This window comes from Aethalodelphis obliquidens, unplaced genomic scaffold, assembly GCF_003676395.1.
Source record: "Aethalodelphis obliquidens isolate GAN/ISIS:26980383/991018 unplaced genomic scaffold, ASM367639v1 scaffold24, whole genome shotgun sequence".
In the NCBI taxonomy this organism is placed as follows: Eukaryota; Metazoa; Chordata; class Mammalia; order Artiodactyla; family Delphinidae; genus Aethalodelphis; species Aethalodelphis obliquidens.
In genome coordinates, this window is record NW_020837968.1 from 12,775,681 (window position 1) to 12,800,243 (window position 24,563).

At 37.1% G+C, this 24,563-nt stretch overlaps 1 long non-coding RNA gene across 1 annotated transcript; it reads right to left on the reverse strand.

Annotated features, from left to right (window-relative positions):
* Positions 1 to 925: 925 nt before the first annotated feature.
* LOC113628670 (uncharacterized) lies at positions 926 to 24,563 on the reverse strand. Its single transcript, XR_003436175.1, has 3 exons — positions 24,497 to 24,563; positions 3,373 to 3,413; positions 926 to 1,051 (listed from the first exon to the last, which is right to left on the reverse strand). It is a non-coding gene; the product is annotated as an uncharacterized LOC113628670 (long non-coding RNA).

A 24,563-nucleotide genomic window follows, 5' to 3' on the forward strand; every position in this document is an offset into this window, starting at 1 on the left:
GCTCCCACAGTCCTTTGTTCATCCCTTTATACTAGAATTTTCATATTGCATTATATTTACCTTTGTACTCTTTCATCTCTCTTCTAGAGGTGAACAGCTTGAGGACAGGAATCATGCCTTATTTACATTTGTGTCCTCTGTAGGGAACTTTAAAATAGCTCTTGAAAGTCACAGAAATAATCATTTCCATTAACCTTTGTGAGGGATGAAAAGAAGCAAACAACATTGACATTGATTATTTTATGAATAATAAAATTTAATGAAGAACATTTAAGGTGTTTGGGCATCTAGCAAAAGAAATCAGATAAAAACTGATGTCTGAAAACTATGTTTGATTAATGATAGGAAAAAATAATATAGACAGTAAGTTCTGTAGGATTTCAGAAAATCAGTTTAGCTAGCTCACCGTGAGGGAGTGTTAGAAGGTAAGGCTAAAAAATTTGGAAGATTGAGTGGGGCCAGATTATGGATCACTCAGGAATTTGGACTTTAACTTGTAGCTAGTGGATGGGAAACCATGGATGTTTTCTGTGCAGCAGAGTTAACACAAAGATCTGGTCTAGAATTATTTATTTATTTATTTTTTAAAATTTATTTATTTTTGGCTGTGTTGGGTCTTCATTGCTGTACGCGGGCTTTCTCTAGTTGCGGCAAGCGGGGGCTACTCTGTTGAGGTGTTCGGGCTTCTCATTGTGGTGGCTTCTCTTGTTGCAGAGCACAGGCTCTAGGCACGCAGGCTTCAGTAACTGTGGCACGTGGGTTCAGTAGTTGTGGCTTGCGGGCTCAGTAATTGTGGCTTGTGGGCTCTAGAGCGCAGGCTCAGTAGTGTGGTGCATGGGCTTAGCTGCTCCGTGGCATGTGGGATCTTCCTGGACCAGGGCTTGAACCCATGTCCCCTGCATTGGCAGGCAGATTCTTAACCACTGTGCCACCAGGGAAGCCCTGGTCTAGAATTATTAATCTGGCAGTGATGTGTAGGATGAATTGGTTAGGGATAGCAGCCTGAGGCAGAATAGCTTGGATGCAGTAATCTAGGAATGGGTGATAAGAGCTTGGATTGGGCAGTGAGGATGAAGAAAAAAGAGAGAGAGAGAAAAAGAATTTTAGCAGAGACCTCAAACACACTTTTTTATAAAAAAAAAAATAGAGAATTAAAATGTTAAAATTATTATTGGGAAATCATGATAATGTTAATTCTTCACAGGGCAAGAATACTGTTAGAGATCAAACATATTAAGAAATTTATGAGATATGATGAAATAATTTTCCTTAACACTCTGCATGCTTTAGTAAGTGACAAAATAGATGTTCACAGAGACCAAGTCAAAATTTTTCATAAACATCCGTGTAACATGATTTACCTGATGATTCTTAGCCAGCTATTTTAAAAGAATTCTTTTAGTGGGATAGAGTTCTGAAAATTGGGAAAGTATGGAGGTCACATATGGTTCCATTTCATAAATTCTAGGTTATAGGAAGTTCACATATTGCAAAAGAAACATTTAGAAGCTCTGAACAGAGCAACTAAATTGATTTGTGATGTTACTGTCATTGGTGTTAGATCAGCAACTGTCATAGTCAGGCAGAACTATCATATCATTAGGAAAGAATGCAAAAATCCTGAGTCTATGTAAGGAATATAACATTCACTCTGAGGTAGAAGAACCTCAGGCTTAGCCAAATGGTTGTGGTTTAAGTTAGTATTTAACTTAGCTAGTTCCTTTCTTCCTTTAGTTCATTGCAAAGCTTTAGCTGTATCAAATACTGTTCTTTTTTTCTCTTTATCAGTTGGGCAATCCAAGAATACCATTCTTAGCCTTGAGTAAGTTCCCAGTCATCTACGGAAGCCAGAGTTCAAAAGCTTTGGTACACTGTCATAAAATTCTATTTTTCTTCCCCTAATATAGTATAGCAATTTAAAACCTTTCTGCACTAATCATTGTCATCATGAGTTAAGAGATCATAATCAGTCTAGAATAGCAGCTCATCTAGTGAGGGAAGTTCTTGGTGTGACACACTCCTTAGTTAGAGTGAGAGCCGTGATGATTCAGCCCATAGTTATTCTCCTCTTGCGTAGGGAGTGAAGAGGGCCTCAGGTAATGCATAGATTTTGGAGTCAGACTGGCCAGAGTCCCAATCAGGTCTAGACCATTTATGAGTCGTGCACTGTGTTAGTTTGCTAGGGCTGCCACAACAAAGCACGATAGCTTGAGCAGCTTAAACAACAGAAATTTATTTTCTCATAGTCCCACTGCTTAGAAGTCCTGGTGCAGGAAGGGGGGGGGGCCCTTCCAGGGCCCAAGAGTGGGCTCTTGTCTAACTTGGAAATGAATTGCCTGAGGAGACACATGTACTGACAAAGCAAAAGAAATTGGACAGCAGCAGGGTAAATGAACCCAGGAGAACTGCTCTGCCATGTGGCTCGCAGTCTCAGATTTTATGGTGATGGGTTAGTTTTGGGGCCATCTCAGGCCAATCATCTTGCTTGGCCCATAGTATGACTCACTGTCCTTCCTGGTGGCGTGTACATTTCTCAGCCAAAATGGATTCCAGCAAGAAGGACTCTGGGAGGTTGGTCGTCTCCTCCCTCTTTTGGCCCCTCCCAAATTCTGCAGGTTAGTTTTCAACAGCAGCACCTTGTTCCTTATTAGGACCTCCTGCTGTTAGACAGCTCAGGCAAGTGGGCTTGGCCAAGGTGGGTGGTTTTGGTCAGCAGTTCCCTAACAGTCCAAGGACAAGGTGGTCAGAGCTGGCTTCTCTGAGGCCTCTTTCCTTGGCTTATAGATGGTCATCTTCCTGTGTCTTCATATGGTCTTCCCTCTATAACTATCTGTGTCCAAATTTCCTGTTATAAAGACCACAGTCATATTGGATTAGAGCCACGCTCATGCTTTCATTTTAATTTGATCACCATTTTAAAGGTCCTATCCCCAAATGCTGAGGTCCTAGGAGTTAAAATTTTAACATATGAATTTAGAGGGGACACAATTCAGCTCATTATATATACCCTCAGGCAAATCACTTAGCCATTCTGTGACTTGTTTATTTGGAATAAACTTTAGTTGCAGTCAAGTCTGAAGAATTGCAGTTATTGATTGTGAGGTAAAGACCATGCCTGATATACTCAAAACAGAGACCACTGTTCCTGCATAAGTGTATTCATAACAATCTTTTTTTTCACCTTTAAAACTAAGTTGTTGTTACTGTTGTTTTAATAACACTAGGCTTATGTGACATATTGATATTCAAGATAACAATTTTTTAAAAATCTGTGTTTCTCAGAGGAACTGCCAAATCTAGCATATTACACATACAGAGATATTTATCCAGGCTGAAGTATAAAGATGGGAAATTTATTTAGAATTCACATACCTGGAAGCTGCTGCTGGTATGGCACTGAGTCCCATCTTTCCCTGTATAATGATATTTACTGGTTACTTCATTCCTTCTTTACCTTTAACTTCCACATCAAAATAATCACTAGATCCATCAGCATCTACTTGCTAAATATCCTGACACTATATTCTTTCGTCTCCATCTTCATTGCCCCCAACATGGTTCAAGTCTCCAGCAATTTTTTTGTGGCTGGAGTATTTGGTCCAGACTGTTACAATAGCTTTCTCAATGTTTTTTACTCCTTCCATCTTGCCCTGTCAAACATCTAAACATTACTGATAGGCTAATCTTTAAAAGTGCAAATGAGACTACATTTCCAATGTCTTCGTAATCTATCAATTGTTTGGTACTATATATAGCAGTTTATCAGAAACTGTTTTAGACTGGGACAAAAATTGAGGATAAAGTTCAATATGTGAAGCAATAACTAATGCTATCAGAGGTTATCCCGTAGGTAACACTGGAGTGATTGCCCCTTGCCATTCTTTTTTGTTGTGTGTGTGTGTGTGTGTTATGAATCATCTTTTTATTGACAAGAAAAATGAGGCTCAGAAAGATTAATTAATGTACTTAGGGTCATGTAAGGAAGTGGCTGGGCCAGGATTTGAACCAAGCCCTCCTGACTCCCCTGAATTACACTGGATGGGGATTAGAGCCAGGAAAGGTGACATGATGAATTTATAATCTTATCTATCTATTTATTTGAAGTATAATTGATTTACAATATAGTGTTACTTTCACGTGTATAGCACAGTGATTCAATTATACATATGTGTATATATGTATATATATATATATATATATATATATATATATATATATATATTCCTTTTCAGATTCTTTTCCCTTATAGGTTATTACAAAATATTGAGTATAGTTCCCTGTGCTATACAGTAGATCCTTGTCGGTTATCTATTTTATATATAGTAGTGTGTATATGTTAATCCCAAACTCCTAATTTAACCCTCCCTCCCCCGACCTTCCCCCACTTTGGTAACCATAAGTTTGTTTCTATGTCTGTGAGTCTATTTCTGTTTTGTAAATAAGTTCACTTGTATCATTTTTTTAGATTCCACATATAAGCAATATCACCTGATATTTATCTCTCTTTGTTTGGCTTACTGCCATTCTGCCCTTTTATCTCACACTAATACCTGATCAGCCTAGGCCAGCACTGGCTCAGAGAATCAAGTCCAAGATCCTTGTCAGGATCTTCAATAACAGTGACTGAGATTCCTCAAGCCAGGCTGTGCCTCCCCTCCAATGGTTTGGAAATCTCTGGCATTCCCCTTGTCCCCTCTTGGAATTTCCTTCCTCTCCTTGTTCCTGGAAACATGCCACGAGCAGATAACTACCTTCCTGCCTTGCCATAGCGTTTCAATGGTACCTTTCACACCACAGATCACACCAAGCTCTAACGATTTGCTTGCCTGTCAGTCTCCCTCCTCGCCGAAGGTCTCCTCCATGGTGTTTACTTCACCCTGATGTCTCTAATGCATTCAGTGATGCTGATGCAATAACCACTTTAGATGAAAAACTCAGAAAGTAAGGATGAGAGATACTTCCTGTACCTAAATGTTTTTAATTTTCACCCTGTCTATGGATAGCTTCATGAAGAAAACACAATAAAGGAAGGAGAGAAAGAAAGCAAGAAACAAGCCTGGCAATGGAATAGGAAGAGTGAGGGAAAGGGAGGACTCCCCCTGAAGCCCACCCCAGGCTTCACCCACTGCACATCACCAAGCCTGCACCCCGAAAGCCGCGGTGCAGGCATCCCAATTCCACTCACAACAAGTATGCTGACCATTATGCTGTGTTTCTCATATCTTGCTCCATTTGAGAAGGTACCCTTCTCCAGATCTCTTCCCTTTTTCCTTCCTATTTTTGTCTCAATTCTGAATCGCGCCTAATCAAGCTCAGTCACTGAGAACCATACCTGCTATGGCAGCTCACCCATCACTCCAGAGAAGCCTTTGCCAGAAACTCCAAGAGAGTGGCTGGGAAGGGAGGGAATGAGGGAGAGAAAACAGAAGTAGATTATAGATTACATGAAAGAAAAGGGCTAAAAAGTCAAGGAAGAAGGACAAAAAGCAAGGAAAAAATGAAAAAGAAGGGGGGAAAAAAGGAGAGGAGAAGACAAAAGGCAAGGAAGAGGGAAATTCAACCATTTCATGGAGTGGATCTGCCATTCCTCTTTGCGAATTGTAATATTGCATGCTCTCCTATTTCTATTTCGATTATTCACTTAAATCCCATTCAGCATAAGAGCTGAAAGACTATTCCTTAAATGTCCCATAAGAATAGCTTTGATTCTGCACTTTTTGGAGAAATCACAACATTGTGACTCAAATGAACTTGACTAAAATTGTTCCAAACAAGAATTATTATTACAAAGTTCTTGGCTGTGAAAATGACAAAGGGAGTTTAGTCCAAACAAGGGTTTACTGGGAAAACCACACCCTTCTAATGCCTCTGAACCGAAAGGACACAGAAACTATGATGATAAGACAGGCCACACAACTTTTCGTGGCAGGTGGTTACCCAAAAGCTTAACAAATAAGAACAGTCTAGAACAGCTAGTCACAATGGGGTTCCTCGTATGCAAAAAAAAAAAAAAAAAAAAAAGAAAAGAAAAGATTTTAAGGACATTTTGCCAATTCTTCAGCCCTGGGTCAGAGTATTTAGATAATCACATGGTGAATAAAGTTCATATTTTCTGGTAAAATTTTAAAGAGGGTGTCAAAAGAAATTTTTCTTAATGATCCAGACATTTACCTTCCCCAATACATCTCCCACTTAATAAAGTTATTATCCCCACACTGCTATGTTTCACACAGAACTGACTGAGCAGATATTTATGTATAAGGAGAGGGACCTAAACTTAAACACTCCAACAAATCAAATTTTTATCTATTCCACAGGTGGCTTTTTCAGACTCACAGACATAAAAAACAAATTCATGGTTAACAAAGGGGAAGGGGGAGGGATAAAATAGGAGTTTGGGATTAGCAGATACAGACTATAAATTAGCTAAACAACAAAGTCCTACACTATAGCACAGGGAACTATATTCAATATCCTGCAATAAGCCATAATGGAAAAGAAAATGAAGAACAATATATATATACACACACACACACACACACACACACACACACACACACACACACACACACACATATATTACTGAATCACTTTTCTGTACACCAGAAACCAACACAACATTGTAAATCAACTATACATCAATAAAAAACAAAAAACAAATATGGTTTTGTGGTCACAGTTTCAGCAAATGTGTATTAAGCACAAACGATATAATAAACCCTATGCTGGGAAGTAGAGAGAGTAGCCCTCTCTGAGACAACTAGAATAAAGTTAAAGTGTTGTCATTATTCCTTTTACTCCACTAGAGAACCTATGTTTTAAGAATCTGAAGTTTTTGTAATCAAGATCGATTTTACATTTAAGATTGGGCAAACACTCTCGAGTGCTTCTTAGAAAAACATTATCTTTAGCCTCCTGCCTAAGTCAACCCCCTGACTACCCAGCTGAAACGGCCTTTTCTTCAGTACTGGCGAATGTTCTGCATGCAACTTGATAACAATTTGAGGAGTCTACAGTTTTGCTGCGGGAGGTACAAGATACTTCCAGTCACACATAAACAGGCTTTGAGGGCAGCTTCTTATTTGCCTATTGTTGTAGAAGTTCTCTTAACTGAGCTCTATTTAACAAACTCATCAGATTAGTGATTTCTCTCCACCCTCTTTGTAAATCATGCGGACTGATAGCCATAGTTCACAGCTCTTGGCTCTTCCGCAACATTTCTGTTTGTGCCTTTGCATTGTTATCTTACAATGCTTGCGCTCAACTGCGTTTGTGCCAAATGCACTTGTTTCTGTAACTAAGTAGGGTGTAAAGCAATAAAATATGAGCCCAGAAGGAGAGTTACACTGAAAGCTACACTGAATGCTTTGGAAAGTCTTGGAATACTTGGAAGAGGAGGGTCACTACAAATACTTCTGTTAAATTAGGTGTGGGTAAAATGATTGTAAAAGATCGGGAGAAATTATAAACATCTAGAAGGATTCTGGATTCAGAATACTTCGCACATCTCCGTAATTTCAGCCTCACTTTAAAGGAACCAAAATTGAGAAATCATAGATGATGGATGCGTTATGGGTGTGAGTCTATGAGAAGGACTAGGTGGAATTTTAATCAGTTGACCATGCATAACAAAAAGGCATGGGTCTACAAGAAAAAGACTGGAGAATAAATGTACCTTTATGAAATTGAAATAAATAGTTAGAGGTAAGCATGCATCACTTTTGTGATTCCCTCTTTATAGGGCTTCTTCAGTGAACCAGCCAACTACAGATACAATTACTCCCACAGTAAAATGTGGGAGTGACAGATGTTAAGTCTGTGGTACATGCAGCAAAAAGCACACTGGTTTCTACTCTCATCTTGACCACTTTGAGCAAGACACTCACTCTCAAAATTTTGATTTCCGTTTGCAAAATGCGAAAAACAATACCTGTCTTGCTTATTTCACAGGGTTTTGTTTTGTTTTTTAAGAATCAAATGAAGTAATAAATGAAAATATTTTATAAATTTTAAAATGCAAAAAATAAGGCAAATAGATCTAATAGTAGGGGGTATGCCTTGTACAACTTTGTATTCTGAAAAAGCCCATAGAGAGTTAAAACAATAAGCCTTTAATGAACAAGTTAATAAAAGAATGGACCCATTTTTCTGCCACAGGGCTGCACATGGAAACATAGCGTTTGCGACATGGTATCAGGTTGGCTTGATGGACATTTTAGAATCTGTCCTCATTGTGGCCATTTGGGGCAATTTCTATAGATGAGGTATGTACCAGCCCTCTTGTATAGGTTTATGTGGTACTTGATAGGTGTTTATTTATTTATTTTTTTTGTTAGGTGTTTATTGAATAGTATTTATTCAGAGTCAATTAATGAATGAGTGAATGAATGGAAATGTTTAGACCCTTTTTTGTCACTCTTTTTTTCTCACAACTTACTCCATCAAAGCAATAGGAATTGGTGGTTGTTCAGTTAATATAGTAGGCATTCAACATGTTTGCTGAATGAATAAAGAAATAAATGTGTAAATGCAACGTATGAACATGGAGATAAGCCTGCCTCTTTTTTCCAGCTTTCTTGAGATATAATGGACATATAAAATTGTGTAAATTAAAGGTGTACAATGCACTGATTTGATACACATACACTGCAATATGATTACCACTGTAGCATTAGCTAACCCTCCATCATATCACATAATCACCTTTTTTTTTTTTTTTTCTGGTGAGAACATTTCAGGTCTACTCTCTTAGCAACTTTCAAGTATATACTAGAATAACGTGAAGTATAATCACAATGCTGTGCGTTAGATCCCTAGAACTTATTCTTCTAACTGCAGAGTTGTACTCTGACCAACATTTCCCCATTTCCACATATATATACATATACATGTATATACATGAATCTTCTTTATCCATTTATCTGTTTATCTGTTGATGGATACTTTAGTTGTTTTTATATCTTGGTTATTGTGAATAATGAATGATCATGAGAGTGCAGATATGTCCTTGGCATCCCGTTGTCCTTTCCTTTGGATATATACTCAGAAGTGGGATTGCTGGATCATATGGTAGTTCTATTTTTAATTTTTTAAGGAACCTCCATACTGTTTTCCATAGTGGCTACACTAATTTACATTCCTACTAACAGTGCACAAGCATTCCCTTTTCTCTGCATCCTCACCAACACTTGTTACTTTTTGTGTGTTTTTTTTTCTTTTTTTTTTGGTACGCGGTCCTCTCACTGTTGTGGCCTCTCCCGTTGTGGAGCACAGGCTCCGGACGCGCAGGCTCAGCGGCCATGGCTCACGGGCCCAGCCGCTCTGCGGCATGTGGGATCTTCCCGGACCGGGGCACGAACCCATATCTCCTGCATCGGCAGGCAGACTCTCAACCACTGCGCCACCAGGGAAGCCCACCTTTTGTGTTTTTGATGATAGCCATTCTAACAGGTGCTACGTCATTGTGGTTTTGACTTTCATTTCCCTGATTATTAGTGATGTTGAACATCTTTTCATGTGCCTATTGGTCAACTGTATGTCTTCTTTGGAAAAATGTCTATTCAGTTCCTCCATCCATTTTTTAATTGGATCGTTTGGGGTTTTATTGTTGTTGTCATTATTGTTATTGGGTTGTATAAGTTCTTTATTTTATTTTTGATATAACTCCTTATCAGATATATGGTTTGCAAATACTTTCTCCCATTCTGTAATTTGCCTTATCATTTCACTGATGATTTCCTTTGCTGTGAAGAAGCTTTTTTAATTTGACATAGGCCCGCTTATTTATTTTTGCCTTTGTTGCCTGTGCTTTTGGTGTCACAACCAAAATTTTATTGCCGAGATCAATGTAAAGGAGCTGTCCCCTATCTTTATTACTAGGAGTTTTAAAATTCAGGTCTTTGTTTAAGTCGTTAATCCATTTTAAGTTAATTTTTGTGAGTGGTATAACTACTACTGCAGGCAGTTATTCAGTTTTCCTAATACTATTTATTTATTTATTTTACTGCTGAACTTATTTTTTTTTAACTTTTTATTTTATGTTGGAGTATAGCTGACTAACAATGTTGTGATAGTTTCAGATGCACAGCAAAATGACTCAGCCATACATATGCATGTATCCATTCTCCCCCAGACTCCCCTCCCATTCAGGCTGCACACACACACACACACACACACAGATGGCATCTATAGAATGAATTCCTAGAGGTAGAACTGCTGGTTTAAAAGGGTTTTGCACCAGAAGGCAGAGAACTAGCTTATTGTATTTATTTTTTTTTGTTTTAATGATGTTTGAGAATATCAGCCCTATCCAGAAAAATAATCAATGGGTTTCTTTTTCCTTTAAAGTTAAAATTGGATATTAAAGGCACTTGGCTTTAAGATGGGATAATACTAGACAACTAGGCTCAGCTCTGTACATTAGAACTTTCTGATTTTCAACATAAGAAAGACTTTAAGAAAAATTTGAAAAACTTCCTGGAATAAGAATATCAGGAGACCATCTTACTCTCTTTGGAGAATTAACCTTAGACATGACAGAACTGGTAGAAATGTGTTTCTTTCAGATGCATTTCATGTGCATTCTTTTGCTTTGGATGGGCTTTTTTCTTTTTCTTTGCAAAGAAAAATTGTTATTATTGATTTTCCTTAACTCTCCCTCTCTCCTTATTTTTGTAATGCTTTAAAATGATTGAAATTATGAGGAAATTTATAAATTTAACCTATTCAACAGAGAAGAAATATTCATACATGGGAACACTAATATGTATTGACAAATACAACTGATCAACAGCTAATGGTATGATTTCCACTTTGATTGAGTGAAAATAGCTACAAACATGTTAACAATCTGAGTTAAAATTGGTACAAAAACTAATCCTTCTCTAAACACAATAATAAGTCCTTGGTAGAATTCACGTGGGAGATTTTCTTAAAATTAATTTATAAGGAATAGTTTTTGGAGGGATTAGCCTAGAGTTCTGCCCACAAAAATAGAGGAAAAAAATCAATACAGAGCTATTTCATCCAAAACAGTTGGCTAAAGAGATAAATTGTCATTTGCTTATATCAGTTGTTCTCAGCCCTGATTGCATATTAAAATCAAGAGATTTTTAAAAAATACAAATGTTCACCTGGACCACTTAAATCAGAATCTCTGGCTGAGGGAGGGGAGTGGCAGATATCCACATTTTAAAAATCTTTGCTGGTGATTCTAATATGAATCAAGTTTCAGAACTGCTGGTTTCAGAAAGATAAGGAACAGAAATTTAGAATGAAACTCTTCCTGGTAAGTATCAGGACACCAAAGTGAGGTGAGACAGATCACCTCTCGTTGTATGCTGATTTACAAAGGAAAGCCTCCAAGAATCTATTACATTTTTCTGGAAGCTTCAACAAATTCAAGAATATAAAGATGGAACAGAGAGAAGATTTAAGGAGAACGTTATGGTGGAGACCTCTTCGGAGAGAGCTGATGCTATGCTGGCGTCTTCATTTCCCTTCTGTAAAGGAGGCATGGTGAGTGCTCCCTTTTGCTTCAAACATAGAGAAAGGGGTTACACTCAGAGAGCTTGAGATACTGTCCTGCCATCAGGAGACACAAGACTGCTGTCTGATTCGTGCATAAGAAAGCTTTATCAAGCATAGATTGGAATCTGTTTTCTACCAGCCAACTGCTCTGTTGGTGGAATCAACAGTGTTATAGTTCGGGAATCACCCTGCCTCTCAGAGTTTGTCAAGGAAAGGGAGACATCAGTGTTTCCCTGTTGGAGAAAGGCAGTGACATAGGAGAGGGATCCTGCATGATTCCTGATCAACACGGTTGACAGGAGACGTGAGCCAAACTCAGCAGAAAGAGGTCGAAGGGTGTATCCTCAGATAGAAAGTGGGAGCGGCAGGTGTTCACTTTCAATAGAGCTGTAATCCCCTGGGTCAGCATAAGAGCAGAAATCTCAAAGAGCTCACAAAAGCCACCCATGAGAGGAAGAGTCAGCCAAAATTATCTTCCAGGATGACATTTTAACCAGCTGCCAGAGAGGAGGCATGAAGCACTCCAGCTCAAGTAAAGATCAGCCTATTCTTTGTCCTCGTTTCCCTTCTGCTACAGCAGGACTGAAGAGTAGAAGAGTTAGCAAAAGAGCGGTAAGTGAGCAGGAAGAGGAGGGGGTAAAGCTGTCCACGCCCCCTTTCCCACTGCAGGTTGACATCCCGAAGCCTGCCCAAGCTGGGGGAGAAGAGTACAGTGTTAAATGGACATTGGAGTTGGATTAGCAGGCACACTCGCCCTACGATCTCCCTCAACTTGTAAGAGCACAGCAGAAAGTAAAGACTGAGTTTTAGTCACCTGACATATTCTAATTAATGATTTTAGTCTTGACATGACTTACTCACCCTTTTACCTACGAGACTCCCTGTGCCCTTGATCCCAAATGTCTTCTTGCTTCTTAATCTGTGGCTTCCATGCTAGAGCTTCTTCATCTGTATCTTGCTTACTTGTATTTGACATCTAGTAGCTGATCTCTTCTCAACTCTCTCTTAAGAACAGTAATTTCTCATTTGCTTCCCACTCTGATGAGCATAAATAATTCCCAGTGACCCCCATGAATACCCAAGTCTTCACCCTGTGCACTGCCAGCCTTCACCTGCAGCGAGGCATGTCTCATCATGGAATAAAACAGAACAGTTAATTAGGTATTTTACTTTCCAACTTGTTTGGTTAACATCTGGAGGTGTAGGCAAACAACAAAGAGCAACACAGTATATAAAGCTCATTAGTGAGGCATAACAGTACCCAACAGAATGGAGCTAGAGTAAACTGTGAGCTCATCCAAATTATAGAGTTGCAAATGTAGTTTTATTTGCATTTGATGAATTGTGTGTTAGTAATGCACTGTAAATCATGGGACCTATAAGGGTGGTATAATTTTTGTTAAAGCTACACACAAATTTGGGCACCTTAACTTATAGCTATTTACTTTGCTTTTAAAATGGAACAAAAAGTAGGTTTCAAAATGATAAAAACAGTCTGATCAATTTCTTGTTAAGGATTTGAATTTTGACAAAGTAGGGAACTCAGAAAATTATTGCAAAGATGACTTTTATGTCCCTGATAATGTAATTCTTTAGTACTGGAAATTACTTTCTTTTTAGCTGCTATGATCTTTTCCAGTCTCTCTCACAAATTACTTTGAATTGGCTTTCTAAGTCAGTCTAGTATGAAACCTCTAGGGAAGGCTCAGTTGCAATATATAAAGCAGCAGTTTTGGTTCATTATTGCATTTTTCCTTCCTAAAATATAGAATACTAATAATAGAGGCATAGGGTGTCACATGTCCCTATGTTAATGAGAAAATTGGTAATGGTGACATTTACTTAATTCACACAATCATTATTAAAAGTACACACAATTTAAAGTAATGAGGTATAGATTAACCTCCTTAACTGCCTTTCCATGAGTAAGATGATTCTTGTATTCCTGCCATTTTTGTTCATTAATTTATTCAACAATTATTTATTGATTGTCTAGAATGTGTCAGGCTTGGTGCTAGAGATATAAAGTAGGATAAGATACCATCCTGTGCCTGCTCCACAATCTTGATGTATTTGCAGAGAAAGGCTAATAAAAGATAATTTCAGTAGATAAGTGTTACAACAAGTGTGCACCAACTCCAGTGATGAAACTAAAAGAGGCACAATTAATTGATTGGGAGGATTTGAGAGGGGAATGTTTCAGAGAGGTGAAGATCTTTGAATTAATTTCCCAAATTAGAATAGGTATTCTAAGGCCACTCTGAGAATGGTGAAGGAAGGCGGTTTTGTGCTAAAATACTTGGGCATGAAGCAGCTTGGCACCTTCAGGAAGCTGTCAGTCATTTGATATGACAAGAGTGTAGGGTATGAGCAACAAAGTCCCAGGAAGTACACTGACAAATGAAGACAAGTCCTAGATCACAGAGTACAATCACTCTCCATATCTGTGGGTTCTGCACCCACAGATTCAATCAACCAAGGATCAAAAATATTTTTTTAAAATCCTAGAAATTTCCAAAACCCAAAATATGAATTGGCTATGCACTGGTGACTACTTACACAGCATTCATATTGTATTAGGTGTGATAAGTAATCTAGAGATAATTTAAAGTATATGGAAGGATATGTGTAGGTTATCTGCAAATACTACATCACTTTATATAAGGGACTCGGGTATCCACAGATTTTCGTATCTGTGGGAGGTCCTGGAATGAATCCCCCACGGATACTTAGGGACAACTGTACCTTGCAAGTATGCTGTAGAATTTGGTGTTCACTCTGTAGGCAATGGGAAGCTATTAGAATACATTTAGAAGGAAAATAGCATTGTCAGTTTTGTGGTTTTAGACAGCTTATTCTGGCAGCCATTTGAAGGATTAGTTAAAAACTCAAACTTGAATCTTTCAAATCTGTGATCATTTAACCTATAGGTTCAGAGGGTCTGTTAAACTCCTACAACTGCATACAAAATTTGTGTACCTATATACTATTTCTGGGGAGAAGGCCCATAACATACATTTGACTTTCAGTCACTGAAAGAGGATGATATTGAAGGCTGGGAAGTAGGATGACCAACTTATCCCAGTTTGCCTGGGACTCTTCTGGTTTTAGTACCAAGAGTATTGCATCTGGGAAAGCTCTAAATTCCAAGCAAACTGTGATACATAATCACCTTACTAAGAAGTCAGAAAACTGTGGCAATAGTCCCTGTAAAAGGAAATGAGAACTTCAGTTAGAGGAGAAGGAATGACCTTGAGCAGTGTAAGCTACAGAACTGAGTGGCTAATGGGTTTAAAGTATTGGAGAAAGGATGAGCTGAGGATAAAACCTATGTATCTAGCTCTAGTTACTATATTTATCTGGTTGCCATAAAAGAAAGTGTGTGTGGGGTGTGTGTGTGTGTGTGTAAGGATGACTTCCATTTTGAACATGTTGATAATAAGTATTTATGAGGTTCTGATGGACATGCCTGATAGGAAGTTGGATATGTAGATTTAAAGTTGTAGAAAATATATCTAGGATGGATATGTAATTTGTAAGCCATTACATTATAAGTATTAATTGAAATTTGAATAAGCCTATTCAAAGTACCATAAGCAGATTACCAAGAGAAACTTCACTCTAAGAAACTAAGGGAAGAAAGACTGTGATTTTTATTTATAAATTTAAAGTTTTAAATATTTTCATGGAAATATTAATGTAAACAGAAAGAAATTTGAATATAAAAATTGAAAAGGAGGAAATGAAATATTACTTGAAGCTTGTATAATTATACACTTAGAAATTATTTGAAAATATGATTGAAGACAAGAAGAGAATTTAATAAGCTGGCTAGATACAAAATATACACAGAAACCAATAGTTTCTGTTTATATGAACAATAAAGAGTTAGAAGATTTAATGGAAAAAGACAATCATCTACAATAGCGAGAATGAGAGTTAATATTAAATGCTATTATTGATGAATACTGAATGTTATTATGTGCTAGGTACTCTTCTAAGGCTTTCATAGGCCTACTGCATTTAATCCTCAAAACAACTGTACTTTACAGATGAGACAATGGATGCAAAGAGTTTAAGGAACTTGCTTGTGTTTATACAGTTATAAACACATTTTAAGTGTAGGGAGTCTTAATCCATAGGCTGTGGTTTTAACTGTTATACTTTGTAGTTAGTACCCTTAAGAAAGAAAAGTAGTAAGGTAATACTCAGGAATATACTCAACAAGAAAGGCCCAAAATCTGTATAAAGGAAATGTTAACATGCTATCAATGGAGAAAGGAAGTGTTGGACAAATAGACTTGGATGGAAAAAAATATAAAAATACAAGTTCTCCCTAAACTAATCTATAAATATAACTTGATTCCAATATAAATAACAATAATTTTTCCTGTGAAACTAGTTTTAAAATTCATATAAAATTTTTAAAAGGAAAAACTTCAGAAATGAAGAGTATTGTTAAAGGGATAGCCCATCAGATATTTTAAAACTATTAAACTTTTCAACAATTAAAAAAAGGCAGCACTGGCACATGAGCAGACAGATAAATGGAATTCCAGAAATAAATAAGTGCATAAGGATTCACTATATAGTAAAGGTGGCATTATATAATATATATCATCTATCAGTGGAGGAGAAGATGGATGATTCAATAAATGGTTCTTGAACAAGAGGGAAGTCATCTGGAAAAAAATGAATTCATATCTTATCACTTAAAACAAGAGAATTTGAGAAAATTGAAGAGTCCACTGTAAAAATATTAAAGCATAAAATTAATAGAGAAAGAAATTATTTTATAATCCCAGTGTATGAGAGACCTTTATGTGTATGACACAAATGCAAAGGCCATAAGAAATTATGTTGATCTGCAAATCAGTGTGATACATCACATTAACAAAATAAGAAATAAAAATCATATATCATCTCAGTAGATGCAGAAAAAACGTTTGACAAAATTCAACATCCATTTATGAAAAAAACTCTCAACAAAGTGAATAGAGAGGGAATGTAACTTAACACAATAAAGGCCATATATGACAAACCCACAGTTAACATAACTAGTTCAATGGTGAAAAGCCTAATGTCTTTCTTCTAAGATCAGGAACAAGACAAGGATGTCTACTCTCACCACTGTTATTCAACATGGTTTGAAAGTCCTACATGGACCAATTAAGCAAGAAAAAGAGCTCAAATGTATCCAAATCAGAAAGAAAGAAGTAAAACTGTCATTATTTACAGATGACATGATACTATATATAAGAAAATCCCTAAAGACTCCAACAAAAAACTATTATAATTAATAAATGAATTCAGTAAAGTTGTAGGGGGCAAAATTAATATACAGAAATATGTTGTGTTTCTATACACTAATAACAAATATCAGAAAGATATCCCATTCACAACTGCATCCAAAAGAATAAAATAGCTAGGAATAAGTCTAACCAAGGAGGTGAAAGACCTGTACACCAAAGACTGTAAGACACTGATGAAAGAAATTGAAGACACAAATAAATGGAAAGATATTCCACATTCATGGAAGAATAAATATTGTTAAAATGTCCATACTCCCCAAGGCAATCTACAGAGTCAATGCAATCCCTATCAATATATCCATGGCATTTTTCACAGAGATAAAACAAATAATTCTAAAATTTATATGGAAACTCAAAAGATCTTGAATAGCCAAAGCAATCTTGAGAAAGCAAAACAAAACTGGAGGTATCACACTCCTTCATTTCAAACTGTATCAACAAAGCTACAGTAATCAAAACAGTATGGTATGGCACAGAAACAGACAGGTAGATCAATGGACAGACTAGAAAGTCCAGAAATAAACCCACACATATATGGGCAATTGATCTATGACAAAGGAGCAAAGAACATGCACTGGAGAATGTACAGTCTCTTCAATAAATGGTGTTGGGAAAAATGGACAGCACACACAAAAGAATGAAATTAGACCACTATCTTACACCATACACAAAAATTAATCCAAAATGGAGTAAAGACCTGAATTTAAAACCTGAAACCATTAAATTTCTAGAGGAAAACATAGGCTCAACCTCACCGCTGCCCCTGATGTCTGGACTCCAGTTGGTCTAGTTGTTTCTGTCATTTCCCACCCATGCACAGTGACACTGCACTGCTACCATGTTGAACAGAAAGGGTGCTGCCACAAGCGAGGTAAGAAGAAGAATTAATCCATCAACCAGAAGGCAGTTGTTGAGCAAAACTTGTGTTAGGTACAATGAAGGATATTGAAAATGCATAAGAAAAGAGTATCTTTGTATGGTGACAGATGGCAACTAGATTTATCATGGTGATATTTTGAAATTCATAGAAATATCAAATCACTAGGTTGTGTGCCAGGAACTAACATAGTGTTGCAGGTCAATTATACTTTAAAAACAAACAAACTCATAAAAAAGAGATCAGATTTGTGGTTACCAGAGATGGGGGCTGGGAGGAGGGGGAATTGAATGAAGGCAGTCAAAAGTACAAACTTCCAGTTATAAGATAAATAAGTACTAGGGATGTACTGTACAACACAAAAAAAGATAATTCACACTGCCATATGTTATAAATGAAAGTTACTGAGAGAGTAAATCCTAAGGGTTCTCATCACAAGGAAAAATTTTTTTTCTATTTCTGTAATGTTGCATCTATATGAGATGATGAATGTTCACTAGACCATTTCATGATGTATTAAGACAAATCATTATGTTGTACATTTAAACTTACACAGTACTGCATGTCAATTATATCTCAATAAAACTGGGAAAAAATGTTCATTCCCAGTGAGGAATTGTTTCACGTTAAGTAAAGCAGGCTTATGGGAACCCTTTCAAAGGCTTGTACTTCAGTTTATTAATTGTCAGTCTGTTCTCTTTGTTCCTGTGACTGTCATGAACCCTTGTGAAGTGAGGGATTCATTTATTCAAGTTTAACTGAATACATGAAAAAACACGAATGAAAAAAAAAGAAAATACCTAAGAAAAATTTAGCTTTAAGGATCTTACCTATTAGAGGAATAAGGCAAAACATTAACATTGAACAAATCTAGACATGTATGAATAAGTGCCAGAGGAAGAAAAGATAGAGATTTCAGGGTGAGCTGGTATGATTGGTATAGGTTACATGAGGGAAGAGAGATGTGATCTGAGAGATGAAGTTTCATTCAGAATTTTGACAGGTGACTACATTGAAATATCAAGAGTCGTCTTCATATTATCTCCTATTTCCCAATAAAAAGGTCAAAATAGCCAGTGTTGTCACTTGAAATATCTGCATTTAATCAAGTCACAATTATTTGTGTCAGGGAAAGAAATAACTCAAAAATAATTTACTTTGGAATTGGAATAAAATGTGTGATATTACTTGAAGTCTATCTGTCCTACTCATTTTGGTGTGTTTAGGTTAATGGTAAAATAAGCTTGTATTCTCTGAGCACACACAAGAGAGCAGAGACCTGACTCGGCACTGGATGGTGGCGAGCGAAGCCACCCTAGGATAAAAAAAATGGCAAACGCTCCTCAATCACTTTCATGTTGTTGTGGCCAAACACAAATAGCCTCAAAACATCTGGGATTTCCTCATTTTAGTTCCAAGTTGTCAAATTTTCACACATTCTTGCTTTTTAGTGCTCGGAGGTGAGGTCTTTTTTTCTAACTTGATTTGTGTCCTCTTGCAAAATTGTTAAGAATTCCCATCAAATGGGGGCCTTAGATTTTCCCACGTCAACTGTCTCTTACAATGGCAGCTGGTGTAGACAGAGGAAAAGAAAGACTAGAGAGGTGTAAAGAGAATTTCTGGGTAAAAAGACAACGACATCAACAGCAAACTAAATTATTAAAGAAAATTTCCTAAAATCTTTCCTTTAATTTCAAAGGGATCAGTAATTTGAAATTGAGGCACACAGTAGAATGAGAGCTTTCAGACATCTTTGATCCTCCCTAAAATTTCAACTTGCCCCACCCAACTTTCACACTTTTGTCTCTCTTCTCTGCTTTAGTTTTTTCCCTTAGCACTTTTCATTTTCTAATGTACACTATACTTTACTTATTTTATCTTGTTTATACTTTGTCTTCACCACTAGAATGAATATTTCCATGTTTCTGCATGGTACAGGCTATCTGAGAATGCACACTAGTAAACTTGGTGAAAGGATGGATTGAATAAAAAGCAAGTCTTGGATGTGAAAGATAATGTATAATGAATATGATTTAAGACTTGTCTACCCCAGAGTCATTTGTTTACACCCCAGGCTAGTGAAAACCCAGGAAATTTCTCCTCCCCTCCTCAGGAATTTGTTTATATTCTAGAGTGAAGGACTTTCTCTTTCTGGAAGGGAGGATGGGTTCATGTGCCAGCCACCCTATATAAGCTTTGAGTCTCATAATTTCCAGGCTCCTCTACTATGGTACGACCCTAATAAGTGCTCAAGAGAACATCTGCCCTTGTTGTGTTGCTCTACAGGGGACTGGAAAACTGATGCTAAAATGCTCTGTAGGTAATAAACCATCTGTTTTCTGATCCAGAGATTTGTGATTCCTGTCAGAATCTACCTATCTATCTATCTACCTATCAATCATTTATCTATCTATCTAAACTTAACAGACAAATGGAAGGAAGGAAGGAAAGAAGAGTGAGGGAGAAAAGAAGGAAAGGAGGGAGGGAGGAAGCAAGGTTGGTTGAATATTAACCTGTCAGAAATTCTTTATATTCCTGCATTGGATGGAAAATTTTACAGATAATAATGGAGGTCTATTCTATTCAACTTTTAGATATAAGTTGTTCTACATATATATTTTTCAGAGCACTCTTGGTAATTTTAAGTGATGTTTTCAGTTCCATGCCAACAAACAAACCAAATAAAATTCAATTTTTGAGAAAAAAAATTAAGAAGACTAAAGAGGATTCAATATGTTTGTTTCCAAAGTATTTACTAGAAAGTATGTGATTTGCTAAGTGTAACGAATGATCGATCATTTACCTCTGACAAAAGTCTTAGTGAAAAACTGTCCAAGAAAAGGAATGGTAGTTTGAGGCAAATTGGCTGAGGTAATAACAAAGAACTCCTTTTCTGAGATAACACATAAATCTACAAAGATGATCTATTAAAATGGCTAAAATGGGAAGAAGAATCATTTGGCCTACGTTTTCCTTGGGACACGGTCAAAATATATAGAATTCTCCTCTGAACAGAAGAAATAACAAACTCTATTAAACCAAAGATTCCAGAAACTTTTAATTTGCTATTTTGCTGACATTTGGGGTATTGAGAAAAGCTTTAGCCAAATGAGCAACTCATCAATTTATCTATAGGCGTTCCAAGGTTGTTTTTTTTTTTCCCCCAAGTCCATTAGGGTATGAAGTGATTCATGAAAAACTTCAAAAGGATTGATTAATGCATGTCTAGTTTCTGTAGTTAAAATATTTGAAAGCTCTTTACTCCCCCCAAGTTTTACAGTGATTCACCTAAAAAAATCTCTTTCGTTGGCAGAAACACATGTTACTTACATTTCTACACTCAAGAGAAACACTGTAGAGACCAAAATATTATGTTACTAAGTTAATGATATGCATATCTCATAGAATTTTCTGTAATCGATATCTGTGACCAAGTTGGCAACAGATCAAACAGTTCCCCAGACTGTTTGATCCCTGCTAGGCCCCTCCTCTGACTGCTTCACCCACTGACCATTACACAGTTTATTATATGCGTCACCTTCAGACAATGATTCACTGCCAGTGTATGATCTTACTACAGCTGCTGCATATATATCTGGGGATTTCTATCTTTCTCAATGTCAATCATAATATTTACTTACTCATATGCTAACAAAAGCACTATGTTTCATATATTGCATAATTAGCTATATAGATATTCTTTTAGCTGTATATACAGATATCCCGTGACCTAGGCAAAAACTGTGTACCCCAACTTTGAGAGAAGACAGTACAAGGGGGGTATGACACATGCTCAACATAATACTCTATATTTGCCTGTCACGTCATTGGACAGTTTCAAAGCAGTTTCACTGGCATTTCATCTGATCTTCAGAACTACAAGGTGACCCACCTTCTGATTTTCAAGTCTGTCACATCAGACAGGTTTAGGCTCATTCTGAATGAGCCTAGAAGGTAGAACAAACCAACAGATGAAATCTGTAGGGAGTCACATTTTAACCCCCAATTAAGGAGCATTTTCTGCCTATTAGACCTCTATGGCTACACTAGTTTGTTTTGTAGTTAGTGTGTTTCTTAATGAAAATATCCAATACAGTGTGACAAAAAAGAAGTAAGGTATCCACTGAGTAGCCAGGTGAGATGACCTTTCAAATATCTTCAAATGTTGGAACCCTTGGGTAAGTGCTCTAGGATTGCTTTAGTTTAGGAGAGGTAGCAGCCTGCTGTCCTTCAGATCCTAAAAGGGAATCCATCACCCCTCTCTTCCCTGTCTATATTCTTCAGTGCTACTGGACACATGCCCAGTTAAGACGCAGAACAGTTCAGCCATGGGCTGCAGCTGCTGCGTGGCTAATGGAAAAGGCGGCCAGGAATGCATACTCTGTCTACTCCGTGCCAACAGGCTCGCCTGATCTGAACAAAAATCCAGTCAAGCTGCCTCTTTGGCACTATGCGAGCAACACATCTGGGTGCCTCACAAGATTTCTCACTGAAGTGAGGGGCTGATTTCAAACTATGTAGACCCAACATTAAATGCTCTCTTCCCCAGTGGGCTGTGCCACAAGCCAGTAAAAGTTGGGAAAAGAACCTAAAAAAAAAAAAAAGAGTGGATATACGCATAACTGAGTCACTTTGCTGTACACTTGAAACTAACACAACATTGTAAATCAACTATACTCCAATAAAAATTAGAAAAAAAAAAAGTTGGGACCATGAAATCCATGGGATCTTGGAGCAGCAAAGGGTCAGTGATCTTACCCTACATTTCTCAGAATATGTTCCATGGAAACATTGCTTTGTGAAAGGCTCCTTGGGAAGAAAATGATCTGATATTAAAGAAATTAAAGAAATATTGCACATTTGGATCTTTCTAGAAGATTCACAGTGCACATTAATTTATTAAATGTTTTGAGAAGTCCTACTGCAAAGAAGCTTCAGTAAACGCAGATCTGACAAACACAATTTTTCCCTTGCATAATGGTCATTAACATTCCATAGAAAATACACTAGGAGATAACGATATTTTAGTACCAAACCCTTCTTTCTACACATGAAGAAACTTAGGTCCAGACAAATAAAGTGACTTGTCCCAGGCTGAATAAACTGACAGAGTTATGACTAGACTTGGGTTTCCTAATCTTAGTTTCTTTTTTTCTGAAAGATTTTCATGATCCCATTCTCGACTTTTCTACCTCATTTTATCATGCCTAGGTGTGGAGCTCATCTTTAGACTGATCAGCTCTGGCTACAGGGTAGAGTCTGGGAAAAGCCTTAGGATAAGTGACAGTTTGGCCAGTCTACTGGAGCCAAGAGCGGTCATGCTGTAAAAAACCAACAGCATGTCAGATTGTGGAGAGATATTCTACCAGATTTGGAATTATTCACAACTAAAAAGTTATGGCTGCTCTAACACATGCATTTCCTCATTTGCATACAAAATTCCTAATGAGCCCTTGCTTGACCTAATTCACCTGTTCCACACAGAACCTCAAGTCCATTCAACCCAACTCAAAATAAGACAACTAGAGATTACATCCTGTTAATGTTCCATAAGTGATATGATCATTATAAGTTCAGAAACTCAGGATTCCTTCTCTAGCTGGCTCAGTCAGATTCAAACATGGCTCTTGAGATGCATAAAATATATGGACTTAACATCCTCCCCAAATACAGCCCAGTATACAATGGTGTGTGGGGTGGGAAGGGGAAGAGGGCAGCAGTGAAAATTCCCATTTGAAAAATTAGAGAGAGGAGCACACCATACCTTGTACACTTATAGATGGTGGTAGCAAGATGGACATTGGGTGAGTGACTTACTTCTTTAACGATTAACTAAGCCTCATAAATGGTCAATATGGACCCCAAGATCAGACTCCTGGAAATATTTCCCCTGTGGTTTTCAGGACCATCCATGAAAAAGGCATTGTGGAATCCTCGGGTTGTCCCCTACCTGTTTAATTCTCTTGGTGGTCATTTTGGTGACTGTGAACTGCCTAAGATGCTGAGAAATGCAGTCATCTTTTTTTCAGCCCTAAGAATCTTTTTGATCATACAGTTACCCTAAGAATTTAAGTGGCTGTTGCTCAATATCACTATTGTAGACACTCTTTACTAATTAGCACTATAGGAAATCATATCGTCTAATATGGACTGAACTACAAACTCGAGACACTGTCCAGTTTCCTAATATTTACTTAAAGTTATCAGCCTTGGAGCATAAATAAAACACAGTAGGCTGACTTGGGGCAGCTAGATATTTTTTCCCATATATGAATTTATTTTAGATCAGAGCTATCCTATAAAATGTCCTGCAATGATGGAAATTTCTTATTTTGTGCTATCCAATATGGTAGGCACTAGGCACATATAGCTACTGAGCACTCGATAAGTGGTTAGAACCAATGAGGAACTAAATTTTAAAATTTTATTTAATTTTAATTCATTTAAATTTACATGGCCACATGTGGCTAATGGCTACCATATTGGACAGCACAGTTCTAGAATGATCCAATGCCAAGGTTAATTCCCAACCAGAACTACATATTATAGCAATTATCAAAAGGTGCTTTGATAGCAAGAGACTATGAAATTAGGGTTCTCTGATTCACCTCCTCTTTTTCTGTGTATTTATATTTTAAACTGTAACCCTGTGTTATCTTTAGCATCAGAAGCAGAGTCTATTAAAAAAACACTATACTAATATTGCAGCTCAGAAAGCCAATGATGATCTGATCTTAAGCACTTTAAGATCTTCCTTATAACAAAGTTTTATACTTACCCTGTTATTTCCGATTCTATTTTTCAGCAAAGTAACCTTGGACAGGAACTTCTTGCCCTCTTGAAAT